This window comes from Rhinoderma darwinii (assembly GCF_050947455.1).
Source record: "Rhinoderma darwinii isolate aRhiDar2 chromosome 5 unlocalized genomic scaffold, aRhiDar2.hap1 SUPER_5_unloc_7, whole genome shotgun sequence".
Classification (NCBI taxonomy): Eukaryota; Metazoa; Chordata; class Amphibia; order Anura; family Rhinodermatidae; genus Rhinoderma; species Rhinoderma darwinii.
In genome coordinates this window covers 179,318-199,805 of record NW_027461820.1, presented here as the reverse complement: position 1 = coordinate 199,805, position 20,488 = coordinate 179,318, and the positions used below count along the sequence as shown (strand labels likewise).

The window sequence follows — 20,488 nt, the reverse complement described above, 5'->3', positions numbered from 1 at the left end:
GTCAACACATAAGGAAAGGGTGCACCGGTCCTGGAAATACTGCAATACCAGGTCAATGCGTGGAGTGGACAGAGCAAGCTCTATTTCCATCTCCCTGTTCTAAAAATCCATTTAATATATGGTCCCCAGATAGGGGACGTATCAGATATTAAACTGATAAGAACAGATACTACACTTGATCTTAGCCAAAAGGCCGAGAAGCGATAACCCGAACGGGCCGCGCGTTGCCCGAGCCTGCCCGATACTGCTGTTCAGCCCTTGCAGCGATTCAGCCTACTTCTAGGCAATTCCATGGGGCCCTGCAGGCTCACACACTCACAGCTACACGGGAGGTGAATAAAGGCCGGAGAGGAAGCCAGACAGGATTTGCTTCTTTTGCTTGCACCACAATGCAATGCTGAAAGAGGAGGAATCTACATAAAAACGCCTTCCTGGCAACGCCCAAATGCCCTGCTGCCATGCAGATAAACACTGGCAGCGGCAGCAAGTGCATGCCCACAGCCACCCCTTGTTCCTTCACACCTTGTATCAGCTGTAATCCAGTCCAGTCCAGTGCTGCCTGCTGAGCAGCACTGACCAACACTGCCTGGGCCCAGGCTTTTATCTCTGAGGCCCCATTATGATGTCAGAAAGCTGGCTCTGGAATCCTGAGGGCTCCACTATGACACGTGCAAAGTTCCGTCTGAACTTTATATAAGACGGTGAGGCTCAGTCAGTCACTCAGTGTTGCCTGAGAGGGCAACACTGCAACAGCCGGCCGCCAGGCTGTCTTTTTTTTGCACAGCTAGTTGCCTCCAGGAGGCCACAAGAGGGAGACAAGGGACTGCAAAATGGAAAATAGGCATCCACCAACTTTACAGACAACTTCTCCTTGCTCCTACAACCTCCATCCTTGCACAGTTTGTTATTCTTCTAGGTAACATAGTAACAAATCCAAATTGCTGCTCTCTTTGTAGGCAAGCAAGGCTTTGTTGCAACTGCAATTCTTACTTCTTCTTGAAATGTAGGGACGACAGTACATTCCATCACATCCATCTAGTGTACACAGGTAGGTCCATTGTGGCGGGCAGGCGAGCGGGCGGGCTGCTTTATTGGCTGTTTGCTGTTCCCCTACTCCACTCCACTATTTGACTGTTGTGCTGCATCAATCAATCAATCAATCAATCAATCAATCAATCAATCAATCAATCAATCAGTGGCTGGCTCAGGTGCAGCTCTTTAACTTACCTAAAAGGGAGGGCGGAGAGAAGACAAGGAAGGTGAATGAGGTGTTCCAATGTGAAATGCCGGAAACACAGAAACACAGACGACACACAACAAGAGGTGGCAATCTATTCATTAATTGCATTTAATCAATGAGCTCATTATCACTCATGCATTGTCCAACAGGTGTTGAAATAATGGGATTAAAAGGGGAGATCCCTTCAGAAAGACAGAAACAATAGCAAAGACAAAAAACACTTTTGGAATCTGCTTTTAGTCAACACATAAGGAAAGGGTGCACCGGTCCTGGAAATACTGCAATACCAGGTCAATGCGTGGAGTGGACAGAGCAAGCTCTATTTCCATCTCCCTGTTCTAAAAATCCATTTAATATATGGTCCCCAGATAGGGGACGTATCAGATATTAAACTGATAAGAACAGATACTACACTTGATCTTAGCCAAAAGGCCGAGAAGCGATAACCCGAACGGGCCGCGCGTTGCCCGAGCCTGCCCGATACTGCTGTTCAGCCCTTGCAGCGATTCAGCCTACTTCTAGGCAATTCCATGGGGCCCTGCAGGCTCACACACTCACAGCTACACGGGAGGTGAATAAAGGCCGGAGAGGAAGCCAGACAGGATTTGCTTCTTTTGCTTGCACCACAATGCAGTGCTGAAAGAGGAGGAATCTACATAAAAACGCCTTCCTGGCAACGCCCAAATGCCCTGCTGCCATGCAGATAAACACTGGCAGCGGCAGCAAGTGCATGCCCACAGCCACCCCTTGTTCCTTCACACCTTGTATCAGCTGTAATCCAGTCCAGTCCAGTGCTGCCTGCTGAGCAGCACTGACCAACACTGCCTGGGCCCAGGCTTTTATCTCTGAGGCCCCATTATGATGTCAGAAAGCTGGCTCTGGAATCCTGAGGGCTCCACTATGACACGTGCAAAGTTCCGTCTGAACTTTATATAAGACGGTGAGGCTCAGTCAGTCACTCAGTGTTGCCTGAGAGGGCAACACTGCAACAGCCGGCCGCCAGGCTGTCTTTTTTTTGCACAGCTAGTTGCCTCCAGGAGGCCACAAGAGGGAGACAAGGGACTGCAAAATGGAAAATAGGCATCCACCAACTTTACAGACAACTTCTCCTTGCTCCTACAACCTCCATCCTTGCACAGTTTGTTATTCTTCTAGGTAACATAGTAACAAATCCAAATTGCTGCTCTCTTTGTAGGCAAGCAAGGCTTTGTTGCAACTGCAATTCTTACTTCTTCTTGAAATGTAGGGACGACAGTACATTCCATCACATCCATCTAGTGTACACAGGTAGGTCCATTGTGGCGGGCAGGCGAGCGGGCGGGCTGCTTTATTGGCTGTTTGCTGTTCCCCTACTCCACTCCACCATTTGACTGTTGTGCTGCATCAATCAATCAATCAATCAATCAATCAATCAATCAATCAATCAATCAATCAATCAATCAGTGGCTGGCTCAGGTGCAGCTCTTTAACTTACCTAAAAGGGAGGGCGGAGAGAAGACAAGGAAGGTGAATGAGGTGTTCCAATGTGAAATGCCGGAAACACAGAAACACAGACGACACACAACAAGAGGTGGCAATCTATTCATTAATTGCATTTAATCAATGAGCTCATTATCACTCATGCATTGTCCAACAGGTGTTGAAATAATGGGATTAAAAGGGGAGATCCCTTCAGAAAGACAGAAACAATAGCAAAGACAAAAAACACTTTTGGAATCTGCTTTTAGTCAACACATAAGGAAAGGGTGCACCGGTCCTGGAAATACTGCAATACCAGGTCAATGCGTGGAGTGGACAGAGCAAGCTCTATTTCCATCTCCCTGTTCTAAAAATCCATTTAATATATGGTCCCCAGATAGGGGACGTATCAGATATTAAACTGATAAGAACAGATACTACACTTGATCTTAGCCAAAAGGGCGAGAAGCGATAACCCGAACGGGCCGCGCGTTGCCCGAGCCTGCCCGATACTGCTGTTCAGCCCTTGCAGCGATTCAGCCTACTTCTAGGCAATTCCATGGGGCCCTGCAGGCTCACACACTCACAGCTACACGGGAGGTGAATAAAGGCCGGAGAGGAAGCCAGACAGGATTTGCTTCTTTTGCTTGCACCACAATGCAGTGCTGAAAGAGGAGGAATCTACATAAAAACGCCTTCCTGGCAACGCCCAAATGCCCTGCTGCCATGCAGATAAACACTGGCAGCGGCAGCAAGTGCATGCCCACAGCCACCCCTTGTTCCTTCACACCTTGTATCAGCTGTAATCCAGTCCAGTCCAGTGCTGCCTGCTGAGCAGCACTGACCAACACTGCCTGGGCCCAGGCTTTTATCTCTGAGGCCCCATTATGATGTCAGAAAGCTGGCTCTGGAATCCTGAGGGCTCCACTATGACACGTGCAAAGTTCCGTCTGAACTTTATATAAGACGGTGAGGCTCAGTCAGTCACTCAGTGTTGCCTGAGAGGGCAACACTGCAACAGCCGGCCGCCAGGCTGTCTTTTTTTTGCACAGCTAGTTGCCTCCAGGAGGCCACAAGAGGGAGACAAGGGACTGCAAAATGGAAAATAGGCATCCACCAACTTTACAGACAACTTCTCCTTGCTCCTACAACCTCCATCCTTGCACAGTTTGTTATTCTTCTAGGTAACATAGTAACAAATCCAAATTGCTGCTCTCTTTGTAGGCAAGCAAGGCTTTGTTGCAACTGCAATTCTTACTTCTTCTTGAAATGTAGGGACGACAGTACATTCCATCACATCCATCTAGTGTACACAGGTAGGTCCATTGTGGCGGGCAGGCGAGCGGGCGGGCTGCTTTATTGGCTGTTTGCTGTTCCCCTACTCCACTCCACTATTTGACTGTTGTGCTGCATCAATCAATCAATCAATCAATCAATCAATCAATCAATCAATCAATCAGTGGCTGGCTCAGGTGCAGCTCTTTAACTTACCTAAAAGGGAGGGCGGAGAGAAGACAAGGAAGGTGAATGAGGTGTTCCAATGTGAAATGCCGGAAACACAGAAACACAGACGACACACAACAAGAGGTGGCAATCTATTCATTAATTGCATTTAATCAATGAGCTCATTATCACTCATGCATTGTCCAACAGGTGTTGAAATAATGGGATTAAAAGGGGAGATCCCTTCAGAAAGACAGAAACAATAGCAAAGACAAAAAACACTTTTGGAATCTGCTTTTAGTCAACACATAAGGAAAGGGTGCACCGGTCCTGGAAATACTGCAATACCAGGTCAATGCGTGGAGTGGACAGAGCAAGCTCTATTTCCATCTCCCTGTTCTAAAAATGCATTTAATATATGGTCCCCAGATAGGGGACGTATCAGATATTAAACTGATAAGAACAGATACTACACTTGATCTTAGCCAAAAGGCCGAGAAGCGATAACCCGAACGGGCCGCGCGTTGCCCGAGCCTGCCCGATACTGCTGTTCAGCCCTTGCAGCGATTCAGCCTACTTCTAGGCAATTCCATGGGGCCCTGCAGGCTCACACACTCACAGCTACACGGGAGGTGAATAAAGGCCGGAGAGGAAGCCAGACAGGATTTGCTTCTTTTGCTTGCACCACAATGCAGTGCTGAAAGAGGAGGAATCTACATAAAAACGCCTTCCTGGCAACGCCCAAATGCCCTGCTGCCATGCAGATAAACACTGGCAGCGGCAGCAAGTGCATGCCCACAGCCACCCCTTGTTCCTTCACACCTTGTATCAGCTGTAATCCAGTCCAGTCCAGTGCTGCCTGCTGAGCAGCACTGACCAACACTGCCTGGGCCCAGGCTTTTATCTCTGAGGCCCCATTATGATGTCAGAAAGCTGGCTCTGGAATCCTGAGGGCTCCACTATGACACGTGCAAAGTTCCGTCTGAACTTTATATAAGACGGTGAGGCTCAGTCAGTCACTCAGTGTTGCCTGAGAGGGCAACACTGCAACAGCCGGCCGCCAGGCTGTCTTTTTTTTGCACAGCTAGTTGCCTCCAGGAGGCCACAAGAGGGAGACAAGGGACTGCAAAATGGAAAATAGGCATCCACCAACTTTACAGACAACTTCTCCTTGCTCCTACAACCTCCATCCTTGCACAGTTTGTTATTCTTCTAGGTAACATAGTAACAAATCCAAATTGCTGCTCTCTTTGTAGGCAAGCAAGGCTTTGTTGCAACTGCAATTCTTACTTCTTCTTGAAATGTAGGGACGACAGTACATTCCATCACATCCATCTAGTGTACACAGGTAGGTCCATTGTGGCGGGCAGGCGAGCGGGCGGGCTGCTTTATTGGCTGTTTGCTGTTCCCCTACTCCACTCCACTATTTGACTGTTGTGCTGCATCAATCAATCAATCAATCAATCAATCAATCAATCAATCAATCAATCAGTGGCTGGCTCAGGTGCAGCTCTTTAACTTACCTAAAAGGGAGGGCGGAGAGAAGACAAGGAAGGTGAATGAGGTGTTCCAATGTGAAATGCCGGAAACACAGAAACACAGACGACACACAACAAGAGGTGGCAATCTATTCATTAATTGCATTTAATCAATGAGCTCATTATCACTCATGCATTGTCCAACAGGTGTTGAAATAATGGGATTAAAAGGGGAGATCCCTTCAGAAAGACAGAAACAATAGCAAAGACAAAAAACACTTTTGGAATCTGCTTTTAGTCAACACATAAGGAAAGGGTGCACCGGTCCTGGAAATACTGCAATACCAGGTCAATGCGTGGAGTGGACAGAGCAAGCTCTATTTCCATCTCCCTGTTCTAAAAATCCATTTAATATATGGTCCCCAGATAGGGGACGTATCAGATATTAAACTGATAAGAACAGATACTACACTTGATCTTAGCCAAAAGGCCGAGAAGCGATAACCCGAACGGGCCGCGCGTTGCCCGAGCCTGCCCGATACTGCTGTTCAGCCCTTGCAGCGATTCAGCCTACTTCTAGGCAATTCCATGGGGCCCTGCAGGCTCACACACTCACAGCTACACGGGAGGTGAATAAAGGCCGGAGAGGAAGCCAGACAGGATTTGCTTCTTTTGCTTGCACCACAATGCAGTGCTGAAAGAGGAGGAATCTACATAAAAACGCCTTCCTGGCAACGCCCAAATGCCCTGCTGCCATGCAGATAAACACTGGCAGCGGCAGCAAGTGCATGCCCACAGCCACCCCTTGTTCCTTCACACCTTGTATCAGCTGTAATCCAGTCCAGTCCAGTGCTGCCTGCTGAGCAGCACTGACCAACACTGCCTGGGCCCAGGCTTTTATCTCTGAGGCCCCATTATGATGTCAGAAAGCTGGCTCTGGAATCCTGAGGGCTCCACTATGACACGTGCAAAGTTCCGTCTGAACTTTATATAAGACGGTGAGGCTCAGTCAGTCACTCAGTGTTGCCTGAGAGGGCAACACTGCAACAGCCGGCCGCCAGGCTGTCTTTTTTTTGCACAGCTAGTTGCCTCCAGGAGGCCACAAGAGGGAGACAAGGGACTGCAAAATGGAAAATAGGCATCCACCAACTTTACAGACAACTTCTCCTTGCTCCTACAACCTCCATCCTTGCACAGTTTGTTATTCTTCTAGGTAACATAGTAACAAATCCAAATTGCTGCTCTCTTTGTAGGCAAGCAAGGCTTTGTTGCAACTGCAATTCTTACTTCTTCTTGAAATGTAGGGACGACAGTACATTCCATCACATCCATCTAGTGTACACAGGTAGGTCCATTGTGGCGGGCAGGCGAGCGGGCGGGCTGCTTTATTGGCTGTTTGCTGTTCCCCTACTCCACTCCACTATTTGACTGTTGTGCTGCATCAATCAATCAATCAATCAATCAATCAATCAATCAATCAATCAATCAATCAATCAATCAATCAATCAGTGGCTGGCTCAGGTGCAGCTCTTTAACTTACCTAAAAGGGAGGGCGGAGAGAAGACAAGGAAGGTGAATGAGGTGTTCCAATGTGAAATGCCGGAAACACAGAAACACAGACGACACACAACAAGAGGTGGCAATCTATTCATTAATTGCATTTAATCAATGAGCTCATTATCACTCATGCATTGTCCAACAGGTGTTGAAATAATGGGATTAAAAGGGGAGATCCCTTCAGAAAGACAGAAACAATAGCAAAGACAAAAAACACTTTTGGAATCTGCTTTTAGTCAACACATAAGGAAAGGGTGCACCGGTCCTGGAAATACTGCAATACCAGGTCAATGCGTGGAGTGGACAGAGCAAGCTCTATTTCCATCTCCCTGTTCTAAAAATCCATTTAATATATGGTCCCCAGATAGGGGACGTATCAGATATTAAACTGATAAGAACAGATACTACACTTGATCTTAGCCAAAAGGCCGAGAAGCGATAACCCGAACGGGCCGCGCGTTGCCCGAGCCTGCCCGATACTGCTGTTCAGCCCTTGCAGCGATTCAGCCTACTTCTAGGCAATTCCATGGGGCCCTGCAGGCTCACACACTCACAGCTACACGGGAGGTGAATAAAGGCCGGAGAGGAAGCCAGACAGGATTTGCTTCTTTTGCTTGCACCACAATGCAGTGCTGAAAGAGGAGGAATCTACATAAAAACGCCTTCCTGGCAACGCCCAAATGCCCTGCTGCCATGCAGATAAACACTGGCAGCGGCAGCAAGTGCATGCCCACAGCCACCCCTTGTTCCTTCACACCTTGTATCAGCTGTAATCCAGTCCAGTCCAGTGCTGCCTGCTGAGCAGCACTGACCAACACTGCCTGGGCCCAGGCTTTTATCTCTGAGGCCCCATTATGATGTCAGAAAGCTGGCTCTGGAATCCTGAGGGCTCCACTATGACACGTGCAAAGTTCCGTCTGAACTTTATATAAGACGGTGAGGCTCAGTCAGTCACTCAGTGTTGCCTGAGAGGGCAACACTGCAACAGCCGGCCGCCAGGCTGTCTTTTTTTTGCACAGCTAGTTGCCTCCATGAGGCCACAAGAGGGAGACAAGGGACTGCAAAATGGAAAATAGGCATCCACCAACTTTACAGACAACTTCTCCTTGCTCCTACAACCTCCATCCTTGCACAGTTTGTTATTCTTCTAGGTAACATAGTAACAAATCCAAATTGCTGCTCTCTTTGTAGGCAAGCAAGGCTTTGTTGCAACTGCAATTCTTACTTCTTCTTGAAATGTAGGGACGACAGTACATTCCATCACATCCATCTAGTGTACACAGGTAGGTCCATTGTGGCGGGCAGGCGAGCGGGCGGGCTGCTTTATTGGCTGTTTGCTGTTCCCCTACTCCACTCCACTATTTGACTGTTGTGCTGCATCAATCAATCAATCAATCAATCAATCAATCAATCAATCAATCAATCAATCAATCAATCAGTGGCTGGCTCAGGTGCAGCTCTTTAACTTACCTAAAAGGGAGGGCGGAGAGAAGACAAGGAAGGTGAATGAGGTGTTCCAATGTGAAATGCCGGAAACACAGAAACACAGACGACACACAACAAGAGGTGGCAATCTATTCATTAATTGCATTTAATCAATGAGCTCATTATCACTCATGCATTGTCCAACAGGTGTTGAAATAATGGGATTAAAAGGGGAGATCCCTTCAGAAAGACAGAAACAATAGCAAAGACAAAAAACACTTTTGGAATCTGCTTTTAGTCAACACATAAGGAAAGGGTGCACCGGTCCTGGAAATACTGCAATACCAGGTCAATGCGTGGAGTGGACAGAGCAAGCTCTATTTCCATCTCCCTGTTCTAAAAATCCATTTAATATATGGTCCCCAGATAGGGGACGTATCAGATATTAAACTGATAAGAACAGATACTACACTTGATCTTAGCCAAAAGGCCGAGAAGCGATAACCCGAACGGGCCGCGCGTTGCCCGAGCCTGCCCGATACTGCTGTTCAGCCCTTGCAGCGATTCAGCCTACTTCTAGGCAATTCCATGGGGCCCTGCAGGCTCACACACTCACAGCTACACGGGAGGTGAATAAAGGCCGGAGAGGAAGCCAGACAGGATTTGCTTCTTTTGCTTGCACCACAATGCAGTGCTGAAAGAGGAGGAATCTACATAAAAACGCCTTCCTGGCAACACCCAAATGCCCTGCTGCCATGCAGATAAACACTGGCAGCGGCAGCAAGTGCATGCCCACAGCCACCCCTTGTTCCTTCACTCCTTGTATCAGCTGTAATCCAGTCCAGTCCAGTGCTGCCTGCTGAGCAGCACTGACCAACACTGCCTGGGCCCAGGCTTTTATCTCTGAGGCCCCATTATGATGTCAGAAAGCTGGCTCTGGAATCCTGAGGGCTCCACTATGACACGTGCAAAGTTCCGTCTGAACTTTATATAAGACGGTGAGGCTCAGTCAGTCACTCAGTGTTGCCTGAGAGGGCAACACTGCAACAGCCGGCCGCCAGGCTGTCTTTTTTTTGCACAGCTAGTTGCCTCCAGGAGGCCACAAGAGGGAGACAAGGGACTGCAAAATGGAAAATAGGCATCCACCAACTTTACAGACAACTTCTCCTTGCTCCTACAACCTCCATCCTTGCACAGTTTGTTATTCTTCTAGGTAACATAGTAACAAATCCAAATTGCTGCTCTCTTTGTAGGCAAGCAAGGCTTTGTTGCAACTGCAATTCTTACTTCTTCTTGAAATGTAGGGACGACAGTACATTCCATCACATCCATCTAGTGTACACAGGTAGGTCCATTGTGGCGGTTAGGCGAGCGGGCGGGCTGCTTTATTGGCTGTTTGCTGTTCCCCTACTCCACTCCACTATTTGACTGTTGTGCTGCATCAATCAATCAATCAATCAATCAATCAATCAATCAATCAGTGGCTGGCTCAGGTGCAGCTCTTTAACTTACCTAAAAGGGAGGGCGGAGAGAAGACAAGGAAGGTGAATGAGGTGTTCCAATGTGAAATGCCGGAAACACAGAAACACAGACGACACACAACAAGAGGTGGCAATCTATTCATTAATTGCATTTAATCAATGAGCTCATTATCACTCATGCATTGTCCAACAGGTGTTGAAATAATGGGATTAAAAGGGGAGATCCCTTCAGAAAGACAGAAACAATAGCAAAGACAAAAAACACTTTTGGAATCTGCTTTTAGTCAACACATAAGGAAAGGGTGCACCGGTCCTGGAAATACTGCAATACCAGGTCAATGCGTGGAGTGGACAGAGCAAGCTCTATTTCCATCTCCCTGTTCTAAAAATCCATTTAATATATGGTCCCCAGATAGGGGACGTATCAGATATTAAACTGATAAGAACAGATACTACACTTGATCTTAGCCAAAAGGCCGAGAAGCGATAACCCGAACGGGCCGCGCGTTGCCCGAGCCTGCCCGATACTGCTGTTCAGCCCTTGCAGCGATTCAGCCTACTTCTAGGCAATTCCATGGGGCCCTGCAGGCTCACACACTCACAGCTACACGGGAGGTGAATAAAGGCCGGAGAGGAAGCCAGACAGGATTTGCTTCTTTTGCTTGCACCACAATGCAGTGCTGAAAGAGGAGGAATCTACATAAAAACGCCTTCCTGGCAACGCCCAAATGCCCTGCTGCCATGCAGATAAACACTGGCAGCGGCAGCAAGTGCATGCCCACAGCCACCCCTTGTTCCTTCACACCTTGTATCAGCTGTAATCCAGTCCAGTCCAGTGCTGCCTGCTGAGCAGCACTGACCAACACTGCCTGGGCCCAGGCTTTTATCTCTGAGGCCCCATTATGATGTCAGAAAGCTGGCTCTGGAATCCTGAGGGCTCTACTATGACACGTGCAAAGTTCCGTCTGAACTTTATATAAGACGGTGAGGCTCAGTCAGTCACTCAGTGTTGCCTGAGAGGGCAACACTGCAACAGCCGGCCGCCAGGCTGTCTTTTTTTTGCACAGCTAGTTGCCTCCAGGAGGCCACAAGAGGGAGACAAGGGACTGCAAAATGGAAAATAGGCATCCACCAACTTTACAGACAACTTCTCCTTGCTCCTACAACCTCCATCCTTGCACAGTTTGTTATTCTTCTAGGTAACATAGTAACAAATCCAAATTGCTGCTCTCTTTGTAGGCAAGCAAGGCTTTGTTGCAACTGCAATTCTTACTTCTTCTTGAAATGTAGGGACGACAGTACATTCCATCACATCCATCTAGTGTACACAGGTAGGTCCATTGTGGCGGGCACGCGAGCGGGCGGGCTGCTTTATTGGCTGTTTGCTGTTCCCCTACTCCACTCCACTATTTGACTGTTGTGCTGCATCAATCAATCAATCAATCAATCAATCAATCAATCAATCAATCAATCAGTGGCTGGCTCAGGTGCAGCTCTTTAACTTACCTAAAAGGGAGGGCGGAGAGAAGACAAGGAAGGTGAATGAGGTGTTCCAATGTGAAATGCCGGAAACACAGAAACACAGACGACACACAACAAGAGGTGGCAATCTATTCATTAATTGCATTTAATCAATGAGCTCATTATCACTCATGCATTGTCCAACAGGTGTTGAAATAATGGGATTAAAAGGGGAGATCCCTTCAGAAAGACAGAAACAATAGCAAAGACAAAAAACACTTTTGGAATCTGCTTTTAGTCAACACATAAGGAAAGGGTGCACCGGTCCTGGAAATACTGCAATACCAGGTCAATGCGTGGAGTGGACAGAGCAAGCTCTATTTCCATCTCCCTGTTCTAAAAATCCATTTAATATATGGTCCCCAGATAGGGGACGTATCAGATATTAAACTGATAAGAACAGATACTACACTTGATCTTAGCCAAAAGGCCGAGAAGCGATAACCCGAACGGGCCGCGCGTTGCCCGAGCCTGCCCGATACTGCTGTTCAGCCCTTGCAGCGATTCAGCCTACTTCTAGGCAATTCCATGGGGCCCTGCAGGCTCACACACTCACAGCTACACGGGAGGTGAATAAAGGCCGGAGAGGAAGCCAGACAGGATTTGCTTCTTTTGCTTGCACCACAATGCAGTGCTGAAAGAGGAGGAATCTACATAAAAACGCCTTCCTGGCAACGCCCAAATGCCCTGCTGCCATGCAGATAAACACTGGCAGCGGCAGCAAGTGCATGCCCACAGCCACCCCTTGTTCCTTCACACCTTGTATCAGCTGTAATCCAGTCCAGTCCAGTGCTGCCTGCTGAGCAGCACTGACCAACACTGCCTGGGCCCAGGCTTTTATCTCTGAGGCCCCATTATGATGTCAGAAAGCTGGCTCTGGAATCCTGAGGGCTCCACTATGACACGTGCAAAGTTCCGTCTGAACTTTATATAAGACGGTGAGGCTCAGTCAGTCACTCAGTGTTGCCTGAGAGGGACTGCAACAGCCGGCCGCCAGGCTGTCTTTTTTTTGCACAGCTAGTTGCCTCCAGGAGGCCACAAGAGGGAGACAAGGGACTGCAAAATGGAAAATAGGCATCCACCAACTTTACAGACAACTTCTCCTTGCTCCTACAACCTCCATCCTTGCACAGTTTGTTATTCTTCTAGGTAACATAGTAACAAATCCAAATTGCTGCTCTCTTTGTAGGCAAGCAAGGCTTTGTTGCAACTGCAATTCTTACTTCTTCTTGAAATGTAGGGACGACAGTACATTCCATCACATCCATCTAGTGTACACAGGTAGGTCCATTGTGGCGGGCAGGCGAGCGGGCGGGCTGCTTTATTGGCTGTTTGCTGTTCCCCTACTCCACTCCACTATTTGACTGTTGTGCTGCATCAATCAATCAATCAATCAATCAATCAATCAATCAATCAATCAATCAATCAATCAATCAGTGGCTGGCTCAGGTGCAGCTCTTTAACTTACCTAAAAGGGAGGGCGGAGAGAAGACAAGGAAGGTGAATGAGGTGTTCCAATGTGAAATGCCGGAAACACAGAAACACAGACGACACACAACAAGAGGTGGCAATCTATTCATTAATTGCATTTAATCAATGAGCTCATTATCACTCATGCATTGTCCAACAGGTGTTGAAATAATGGGATTAAAAGGGGAGATCCCTTCAGAAAGACAGAAACAATAGCAAAGACAAAAAACACTTTTGGAATCTGCTTTTAGTCAACACATAAGGAAAGGGTGCACCGGTCCTGGAAATACTGCAATACCAGGTCAATGCGTGGAGTGGACAGAGCAAGCTCTATTTCCATCTCCCTGTTCTAAAAATCCATTTAATATATGGTCCCCAGATAGGGGACGTATCAGATATTAAACTGATAAGAACAGATACTACACTTGATCTTAGCCAAAAGGCCGAGAAGCGATAACCCGAACGGGCCGCGCGTTGCCCGAGCCTGCCCGATACTGCTGTTCAGCCCTTGCAGCGATTCAGCCTACTTCTAGGCAATTCCATGGGGCCCTGCAGGCTCACACACTCACAGCTACACGGGAGGTGAATAAAGGCCGGAGAGGAAGCCAGACAGGATTTGCTTCTTTTGCTTGCACCACAATGCAGTGCTGAAAGAGGAGGAATCTACATAAAAACGCCTTCCTGGCAACGCCCAAATGCCCTGCTGCCATGCAGATAAACACTGGCAGCGGCAGCAAGTGCATGCCCACAGCCACCCCTTGTTCCTTCACACCTTGTATCAGCTGTAATCCAGTCCAGTCCAGTGCTGCCTGCTGAGCAGCACTGACCAACACTGCCTGGGCCCAGGCTTTTATCTCTGAGGCCCCATTATGATGTCAGAAAGCTGGCTCTGGAATCCTGAGGGCTCCACTATGACACGTGCAAAGTTCCGTCTGAACTTTATATAAGACGGTGAGGCTCAGTCAGTCACTCAGTGTTGCCTGAGAGGGCAACACTGCAACAGCCGGCCGCCAGGCTGTCTTTTTTTTGCACAGCTAGTTGCCTCCAGGAGGCCACAAGAGGGAGACAAGGGACTGCAAAATGGAAAATAGGCATCCACCAACTTTACAGACAACTTCTCCTTGCTCCTACAACCTCCATCCTTGCACAGTTTGTTATTCTTCTAGGTAACATAGTAACAAATCCAAATTGCTGCTCTCTTTGTAGGCAAGCAAGGCTTTGTTGCAACTGCAATTCTTACTTCTTCTTGAAATGTAGGGACGACAGTACATTCCATCACATCCATCTAGTGTACACAGGTAGGTCCATTGTGGCGGGCAGGCGAGCGGGCGGGCTGCTTTATTGGCTGTTTGCTGTTCCCCTACTCCACTCCACTATTTGACTGTTGTGCTGCATCAATCAATCAATCAATCAATCAATCAATCAATCAATCAATCAATCAATCAGTGGCTGGCTCAGGTGCAGCTCTTTAACTTACCTAAAAGGGAGGGCGGAGAGAAGACAAGGAAGGTGAATGAGGTGTTCCAATGTGAAATGCCGGAAACACAGAAACACAGACGACACACAACAAGAGGTGGCAATCTATTCATTAATTGCATTTAATCAATGAGCTCATTATCACTCATGCATTGTCCAACAGGTGTTGAAATAATGGGATTAAAAGGGGAGATCCCTTCAGAAAGACAGAAACAATAGCAAAGACAAAAAACACTTTTGGAATCTGCTTTTAGTCAACACATAAGGAAAGGGTGCACCGGTCCTGGAAATACTGCAATACCAGGTCAATGCGTGGAGTGGACAGAGCAAGCTCTATTTCCATCTCCCTGTTCTAAAAATCCATTTAATATATGGTCCCCAGATAGGGGACGTATCAGATATTAAACTGATAAGAACAGATACTACACTTGATCTTAGCCAAAAGGCCGAGAAGCGATAACCCGAACGGGCCGCGCGTTGCCCGAGCCTGCCCGATACTGCTGTTCAGCCCTTGCAGCGATTCAGCCTACTTCTAGGCAATTCCATGGGGCCCTGCAGGCTCACACACTCACAGCTACACGGGAGGTGAATAAAGGCCGGAGAGGAAGCCAGACAGGATTTGCTTCTTTTGCTTGCACCACAATGCAGTGCTGAAAGAGGAGGAATCTACATAAAAACGCCTTCCTGGCAACGCCCAAATGCCCTGCTGCCATGCAGATAAACACTGGCAGCGGCAGCAAGTGCATGCCCACAGCCACCCCTTGTTCCTTCACACCTTGTATCAGCTGTAATCCAGTCCAGTCCAGTGCTGCCTGCTGAGCAGCACTGACCAACACTGCCTGGGCCCAGGCTTTTATCTCTGAGGCCCCATTATGATGTCAGAAAGCTGGCTCTGGAATCCTGAGGGCTCCACTATGAGCAAAGTTCCGTCTGAACTTTATATAAGACGGTGAGGCTCAGTCAGTCACTCAGTGTTGCCTGAGAGGGCAACACTGCAACAGCCGGCCGCCAGGCTGTCTTTTTTTTGCACAGCTAGTTGCCTCCAGGAGGCCACAAGAGGGAGACAAGGGACTGCAAAATGGAAAATAGGCATCCACCAACTTTACAGACAACTTCTCCTTGCTCCTACAACCTCCATCCTTGCACAGTTCAGTTTGTTATTCTTCTAGGTAACATAGTAACAAATCCAAATTGCTGCTCTCTTTGTAGGCAAGCAAGGCTTTGTTGCAACTGCAATTCTTACTTCTTCTTGAAATGTAGGGACGACAGTACATTCCATCACATCCCACAGGTAGGTCCATTGTGGCGGGCAGGCGAGCGGGCGGGCTGCTTTATTGGCTGTTTGCTGTTCCCCTACTCCACTCCACTATTTGACTGTTGTGCTGCATCACAATCAATCAATCAATCAATCAATCAATCAATCAATCAATCAATCAATCAATCAATCAGTGGCTGGCTCAGGTGCAGCTCTTTAACTTACCTAAAAGGGAGGGCGGAGAGAAGACAAGGAAGGTGAATGAGGTGTTCCAATGTGAAATGCCGGAAACACAGAAACACAGACGACACACAACAAGAGGTGGCAATCTATTCATTAATTGCATTTAATCAATGAGCTCATTATCACTCATGCATTGTCCAACAGGTGTTGAAATAATGGGATTAAAAGGGGAGATCCCTTCAGAAAGACAGAAACAATAGCAAAGACAAAAAACACTTTTGGAATCTGCTTTTAGTCAACACATAAGGAAAGGGTGCACCGGTCCTGGAAATACTGCAATACCAGGTCAATGCGTGGAGTGGACAGAGCAAGCTCTATTTCCATCTCCCTGTTCTAAAAATCCATTTAATATATGGTCCCCAGATAGGGGACGTATCAGATATTAAACTGATAAGAACAGATACTACACTTGATCTTAGCCAAAAGGCCGAGAAGCGATAACCCGAACGGGCCGCGCGTTGCCCGAGCCTGCCCGATACTGCTGTTCAGCCCTTGCAGCGATTCAGCCTACTTCTAGGCAATTCCATGGGGCCCTGCAGGCTCACACACTCACAGCTACACGGGAGGTGAATAAAGGCCGGAGAGGAAGCCAGACAGGATTTGCTTCTTTTGCTTGCACCACAATGCAGTGCTGAAAGAGGAGGAATCTACATAAAAACGCCTTCCTGGCAACGCCCAAATGCCCTGCTGCCATGCAGATAAACACTGGCAGCGGCAGCAAGTGCATGCCCACAGCCACCCCTTGTTCCTTCACACCTTGTATCAGCTGTAATCCAGTCCAGTCCAGTGCTGCCTGCTGAGCAGCACTGACCAACACTGCCTGGGCCCAGGCTTTTATCTCTGAGGCCCCATTATGATGTCAGAAAGCTGGCTCTGGAATCCTGAGGGCTCCACTATGACACGTGCAAAGTTCCGTCTGAACTTTATATAAGACGGTGAGGCTCAGTCAGTCACTCAGTGTTGCCTGAGAGGGCAACACTGCAACAGCCGGCCGCCAGGCTGTCTTTTTTTTGCACAGCTAGTTGCCTCCAGGAGGCCACAAGAGGGAGACAAGGGACTGCAAAATGGAAAATAGGCATCCACCAACTTTACAGACAACTTCTCCTTGCTCCTACAACCTCCATCCTTGCACAGTTTGTTATTCTTCTAGGTAACATAGTAACAAATCCAAATTGCTGCTCTCTTTGTAGGCAAGCAAGGCTTTGTTGCAACTGCAATTCTTACTTCTTCTTGAAATGTAGGGACGACAGTACATTCCATCACATCCATCTAGTGTACACAGGTAGGTCCATTGTGGCGGGCAGGCGAGCGGGCGGGCTGCTTTATTGGCTGTTTGCTGTTCCCCTACTCCACTCCACTATTTGACTGTTGTGCTGCATCAATCAATCAATCAATCAATCAATCAATCAATCAATCAATCAATCAATCAATCAGTGGCTGGCTCAGGTGCAGCTCTTTAACTTACCTAAAAGGGAGGGCGGAGAGAAGACAAGGAAGGTGAATGAGGTGTTCCAATGTGAAATGCCGGAAACACAGAAACACAGACGACACACAACAAGAGGTGGCAATCTATTCATTAATTGCATTTAATCAATGAGCTCATTATCACTCATGCATTGTCCAACAGGTGTTGAAATAATGGGATTAAAAGGGGAGATCCCTTCAGAAAGACAGAAACAATAGCAAAGACAAAAAACACTTTTGGAATCTGCTTTTAGTCAACACATAAGGAAAGGGTGCACCGGTCCTGGAAATACTGCAATACCAGGTCAATGCGTGGAGTGGACAGAGCAAGCTCTATTTCCATCTCCCTGTTCTAAAAATCCATTTAATATATGGTCCCCAGATAGGGGACGTATCAGATATTAAACTGATAAGAACAGATACTACACTTGATCTTAGCCAAAAGGCCGAGAAGCGATAACCCGAACGGGCCGCGCGTTGCCCGAGCCTGCCCGATACTGCTGTTCAGCCCTTGCAGCGATTCAGCCTACTTCTAGGCAATTCCATGGGGCCCTGCAGGCTCACACACTCACAGCTAGAAGCCAGACAGGATTTGCTTCTTTTGCTTGCACCACAATGCAGTGCTGAAAGAGGAGGAATCTACATAAAAACGCCTTCCTGGCAACGCCCAAATGCCCTGCTGCCATGCAGATAAACACTGGCAGCGGCAGCAAGTGCATGCCCACAGCCACCCCTTGTTCCTTCACACCTTGTATCAGCTGTAATCCAGTCCAGTCCAGTGCTGCCTGCTGAGCAGCACTGACCAACACTGCCTGGGCCCAGGCTTTTATCTCTGAGGCCCCATTATGATGTCAGAAAGCTGGCTCTGGAATCCTGAGGGCTCCACTATGACACGTGCAAAGTTCCGTCTGAACTTTATATAAGACGGTGAGGCTCAGTCAGTCACTCAGTGTTGCCTGAGAGGGCAACACTGCAACAGCCGGCCGCCAGGCTGTCTTTTTTTTGCACAGCTAGTTGCCTCCAGGAGGCCACAAGAGGGAGACAAGGGACTGCAAAATGGAAAATAGGCATCCACCAACTTTACAGACAACTTCTCCTTGCTCCTACAACCTCCATCCTTGCACAGTTTGTTATTCTTCTAGGTAACATAGTAACAAATCCAAATTGCTGCTCTCTTTGTAGGCAAGCAAGGCTTTGTTGCAACTGCAATTCTTACTTCTTCTTGAAATGTAGGGACGACAGTACATTCCATCACATCCATCTAGTGTACACAGGTAGGTCCATTGTGGCGGGCAGGCGAGCGGGCGGGCTGCTTTATTGGCTGTTTGCTGTTCCCCTACTCCACTCCACTATTTGACTGTTGTGCTGCATCAATCAATCAATCAATCAATCAATCAATCAATCAATCAATCAATCAATCAATCAGTGGCTGGCTCAGGTGCAGCTCTTTAACTTACCTAAAAGGGAGGGCGGAGAGAAGACAAGGAAGGTGAATGAGGTGTTCCAATGTGAAATGCCGGAAACACAGAAACACAGACGACACACAACAAGAGGTGGCAATCTATTCATTAATTGCATTTAATCAATGAGCTCATTATCACTCATGCATTGTCCAACAGGTGTTGAAATAATGGGATTAAAAGGGGAGATCCCTTCAGAAAGACAGAAACAATAGCAAAGACAAAAAACACTTTTGGAATCTGCTTTTAGTCAACACATAAGGAAAGGGTGCACCGGTCCTGGAAATACTGCAATACCAGGTCAATGCGTGGAGTGGACAGAGCAAGCTCTATTTCCATCTCCCTGTTCTAAAAATCCATTTAATATATGGTCCCCAGATAGGGGACGTATCAGATATTAAACTGATAAGAACAGATACTACACTTGATCTTAGCTAAAAGGCCGAGAAGCGATAACCCGAACGGGCCGCGCGTTGCCCGAGCCTGCCCGATACTGCTGTTCAGCCCTTGCAGCGATTCAGCCTACTTCTAGGCAATTCCATGGGGCCCTGCAGGCTCACACACTCACAGCTACACGGGAGGTGAATAAAGGCCGGAGAGGAAGCCAGACAGGATTTGCTTCTTTTGCTTGCACCACAATGCAGTGCTGAAAGAGGAGGAATCTACATAAAAACGCCTTCCTGGCAACGCCCAAATGCCCTGCTGCCATGCAGATAAACACTGGCAGCGGCAGCAAGTGCATGCCCACAGCCACCCCTTGTTCCTTCACACCTTGTATCAGCTGTAATCCAGTCCAGTCCAGTGCTGCCTGCTGAGCAGCACTGACCAACACTGCCTGGGCCCAGGCTTTTATCTCTGAGGCCCCATTATGATGTCAGAAAGCTGGCTCTGGAATCCTGAGGGCTCCACTATGACACGTGCAAAGTTCCGTCTGAACTTTATATAAGACGGTGAGGCTCAGTCAGTCACTCAGTGTTGCCTGAGAGGGCAACACTGCAACAGCCGGCCGCCAGGCTGTCTTTTTTTTGCACAGCTAGTTGCCTCCAGGAGGCCACAAGAGGGAGACAAGGGACTGCAAAATGGAAAATAGGCATCCACCAACTTTACAGACAACTTCTCCTTGCTCCTACAACCTCCATCCTTGCACAGTTTGTTATTCTTCTAGGTAACATAGTAACAAATCCAAATTGCTGCTCTCTTTGTAGGCAAGCAAGGCTTTGTTGCAACTGCAATTCTTACTTCTTCTTGAAATGTAGGGACGACAGTACATTCCATCACATCCATCTAGTGTACACAGGTAGGTCCATTGTGGCGGGCAGGCGAGCGGGCGGGCTGCTTTATTGGCTGTTTGCTGTTCCCCTACTCCACTCCACTATTTGACTGTTGTGCTGCATCAATCAATCAATCAATCAATCAATCAATCAATCAATCAATCAATCAATCAATCAATCAGTGGCTGGCTCAGGTGCAGCTCTTTAACTTACCTAAAAGGGAGGGCGGAGAGAAGACAAGGAAGG

At 47.8% G+C, this 20,488-nt stretch overlaps 14 non-coding genes across 14 annotated transcripts; all 14 read right to left on the bottom strand.

Annotated features, from left to right (window-relative positions):
* Positions 1-14: 14 nt before the first annotated feature.
* On the bottom strand, positions 15-205 carry LOC142696700 (U2 spliceosomal RNA). Its single transcript, XR_012864565.1, has one exon. It is a non-coding gene; the product is annotated as a U2 spliceosomal RNA (small nuclear RNA).
* Positions 206-1,493: 1,288 nt separating this feature from the next.
* Positions 1,494-1,684, bottom strand: LOC142696699 (U2 spliceosomal RNA). Its single transcript, XR_012864564.1, has one exon. It is a non-coding gene; the product is annotated as a U2 spliceosomal RNA (small nuclear RNA).
* A 1,296-nt stretch (positions 1,685-2,980) lies between these two features.
* On the bottom strand, positions 2,981-3,171 carry LOC142696606 (U2 spliceosomal RNA). The gene has a single exon (XR_012864486.1). It is a non-coding gene; the product is annotated as a U2 spliceosomal RNA (small nuclear RNA).
* Positions 3,172-4,455: 1,284 nt separating this feature from the next.
* On the bottom strand, positions 4,456-4,646 carry LOC142696544 (U2 spliceosomal RNA). Its single transcript, XR_012864429.1, has one exon. It is a non-coding gene; the product is annotated as a U2 spliceosomal RNA (small nuclear RNA).
* Positions 4,647-5,930: 1,284 nt separating this feature from the next.
* LOC142696697 (U2 spliceosomal RNA) lies at positions 5,931-6,121 on the bottom strand. The gene has a single exon (XR_012864563.1). It is a non-coding gene; the product is annotated as a U2 spliceosomal RNA (small nuclear RNA).
* A 1,304-nt stretch (positions 6,122-7,425) lies between these two features.
* Positions 7,426-7,616, bottom strand: LOC142696696 (U2 spliceosomal RNA). The gene has a single exon (XR_012864562.1). It is a non-coding gene; the product is annotated as a U2 spliceosomal RNA (small nuclear RNA).
* A 1,296-nt stretch (positions 7,617-8,912) lies between these two features.
* On the bottom strand, positions 8,913-9,103 carry LOC142696695 (U2 spliceosomal RNA). Its single transcript, XR_012864561.1, has one exon. It is a non-coding gene; the product is annotated as a U2 spliceosomal RNA (small nuclear RNA).
* A 1,276-nt stretch (positions 9,104-10,379) lies between these two features.
* Positions 10,380-10,570, bottom strand: LOC142696694 (U2 spliceosomal RNA). Its single transcript, XR_012864560.1, has one exon. It is a non-coding gene; the product is annotated as a U2 spliceosomal RNA (small nuclear RNA).
* Positions 10,571-11,854: 1,284 nt separating this feature from the next.
* On the bottom strand, positions 11,855-12,045 carry LOC142696693 (U2 spliceosomal RNA). The gene has a single exon (XR_012864559.1). It is a non-coding gene; the product is annotated as a U2 spliceosomal RNA (small nuclear RNA).
* A 1,292-nt stretch (positions 12,046-13,337) lies between these two features.
* LOC142696692 (U2 spliceosomal RNA) lies at positions 13,338-13,528 on the bottom strand. The gene has a single exon (XR_012864558.1). It is a non-coding gene; the product is annotated as a U2 spliceosomal RNA (small nuclear RNA).
* Positions 13,529-14,816: 1,288 nt separating this feature from the next.
* On the bottom strand, positions 14,817-15,007 carry LOC142696690 (U2 spliceosomal RNA). Its single transcript, XR_012864556.1, has one exon. It is a non-coding gene; the product is annotated as a U2 spliceosomal RNA (small nuclear RNA).
* Positions 15,008-16,295: 1,288 nt separating this feature from the next.
* LOC142696689 (U2 spliceosomal RNA) lies at positions 16,296-16,486 on the bottom strand. Its single transcript, XR_012864555.1, has one exon. It is a non-coding gene; the product is annotated as a U2 spliceosomal RNA (small nuclear RNA).
* A 1,292-nt stretch (positions 16,487-17,778) lies between these two features.
* LOC142696688 (U2 spliceosomal RNA) lies at positions 17,779-17,969 on the bottom strand. The gene has a single exon (XR_012864554.1). It is a non-coding gene; the product is annotated as a U2 spliceosomal RNA (small nuclear RNA).
* Positions 17,970-19,234: 1,265 nt separating this feature from the next.
* On the bottom strand, positions 19,235-19,425 carry LOC142696596 (U2 spliceosomal RNA). Its single transcript, XR_012864477.1, has one exon. It is a non-coding gene; the product is annotated as a U2 spliceosomal RNA (small nuclear RNA).
* Positions 19,426-20,488: the final 1,063 nt, after the last annotated feature.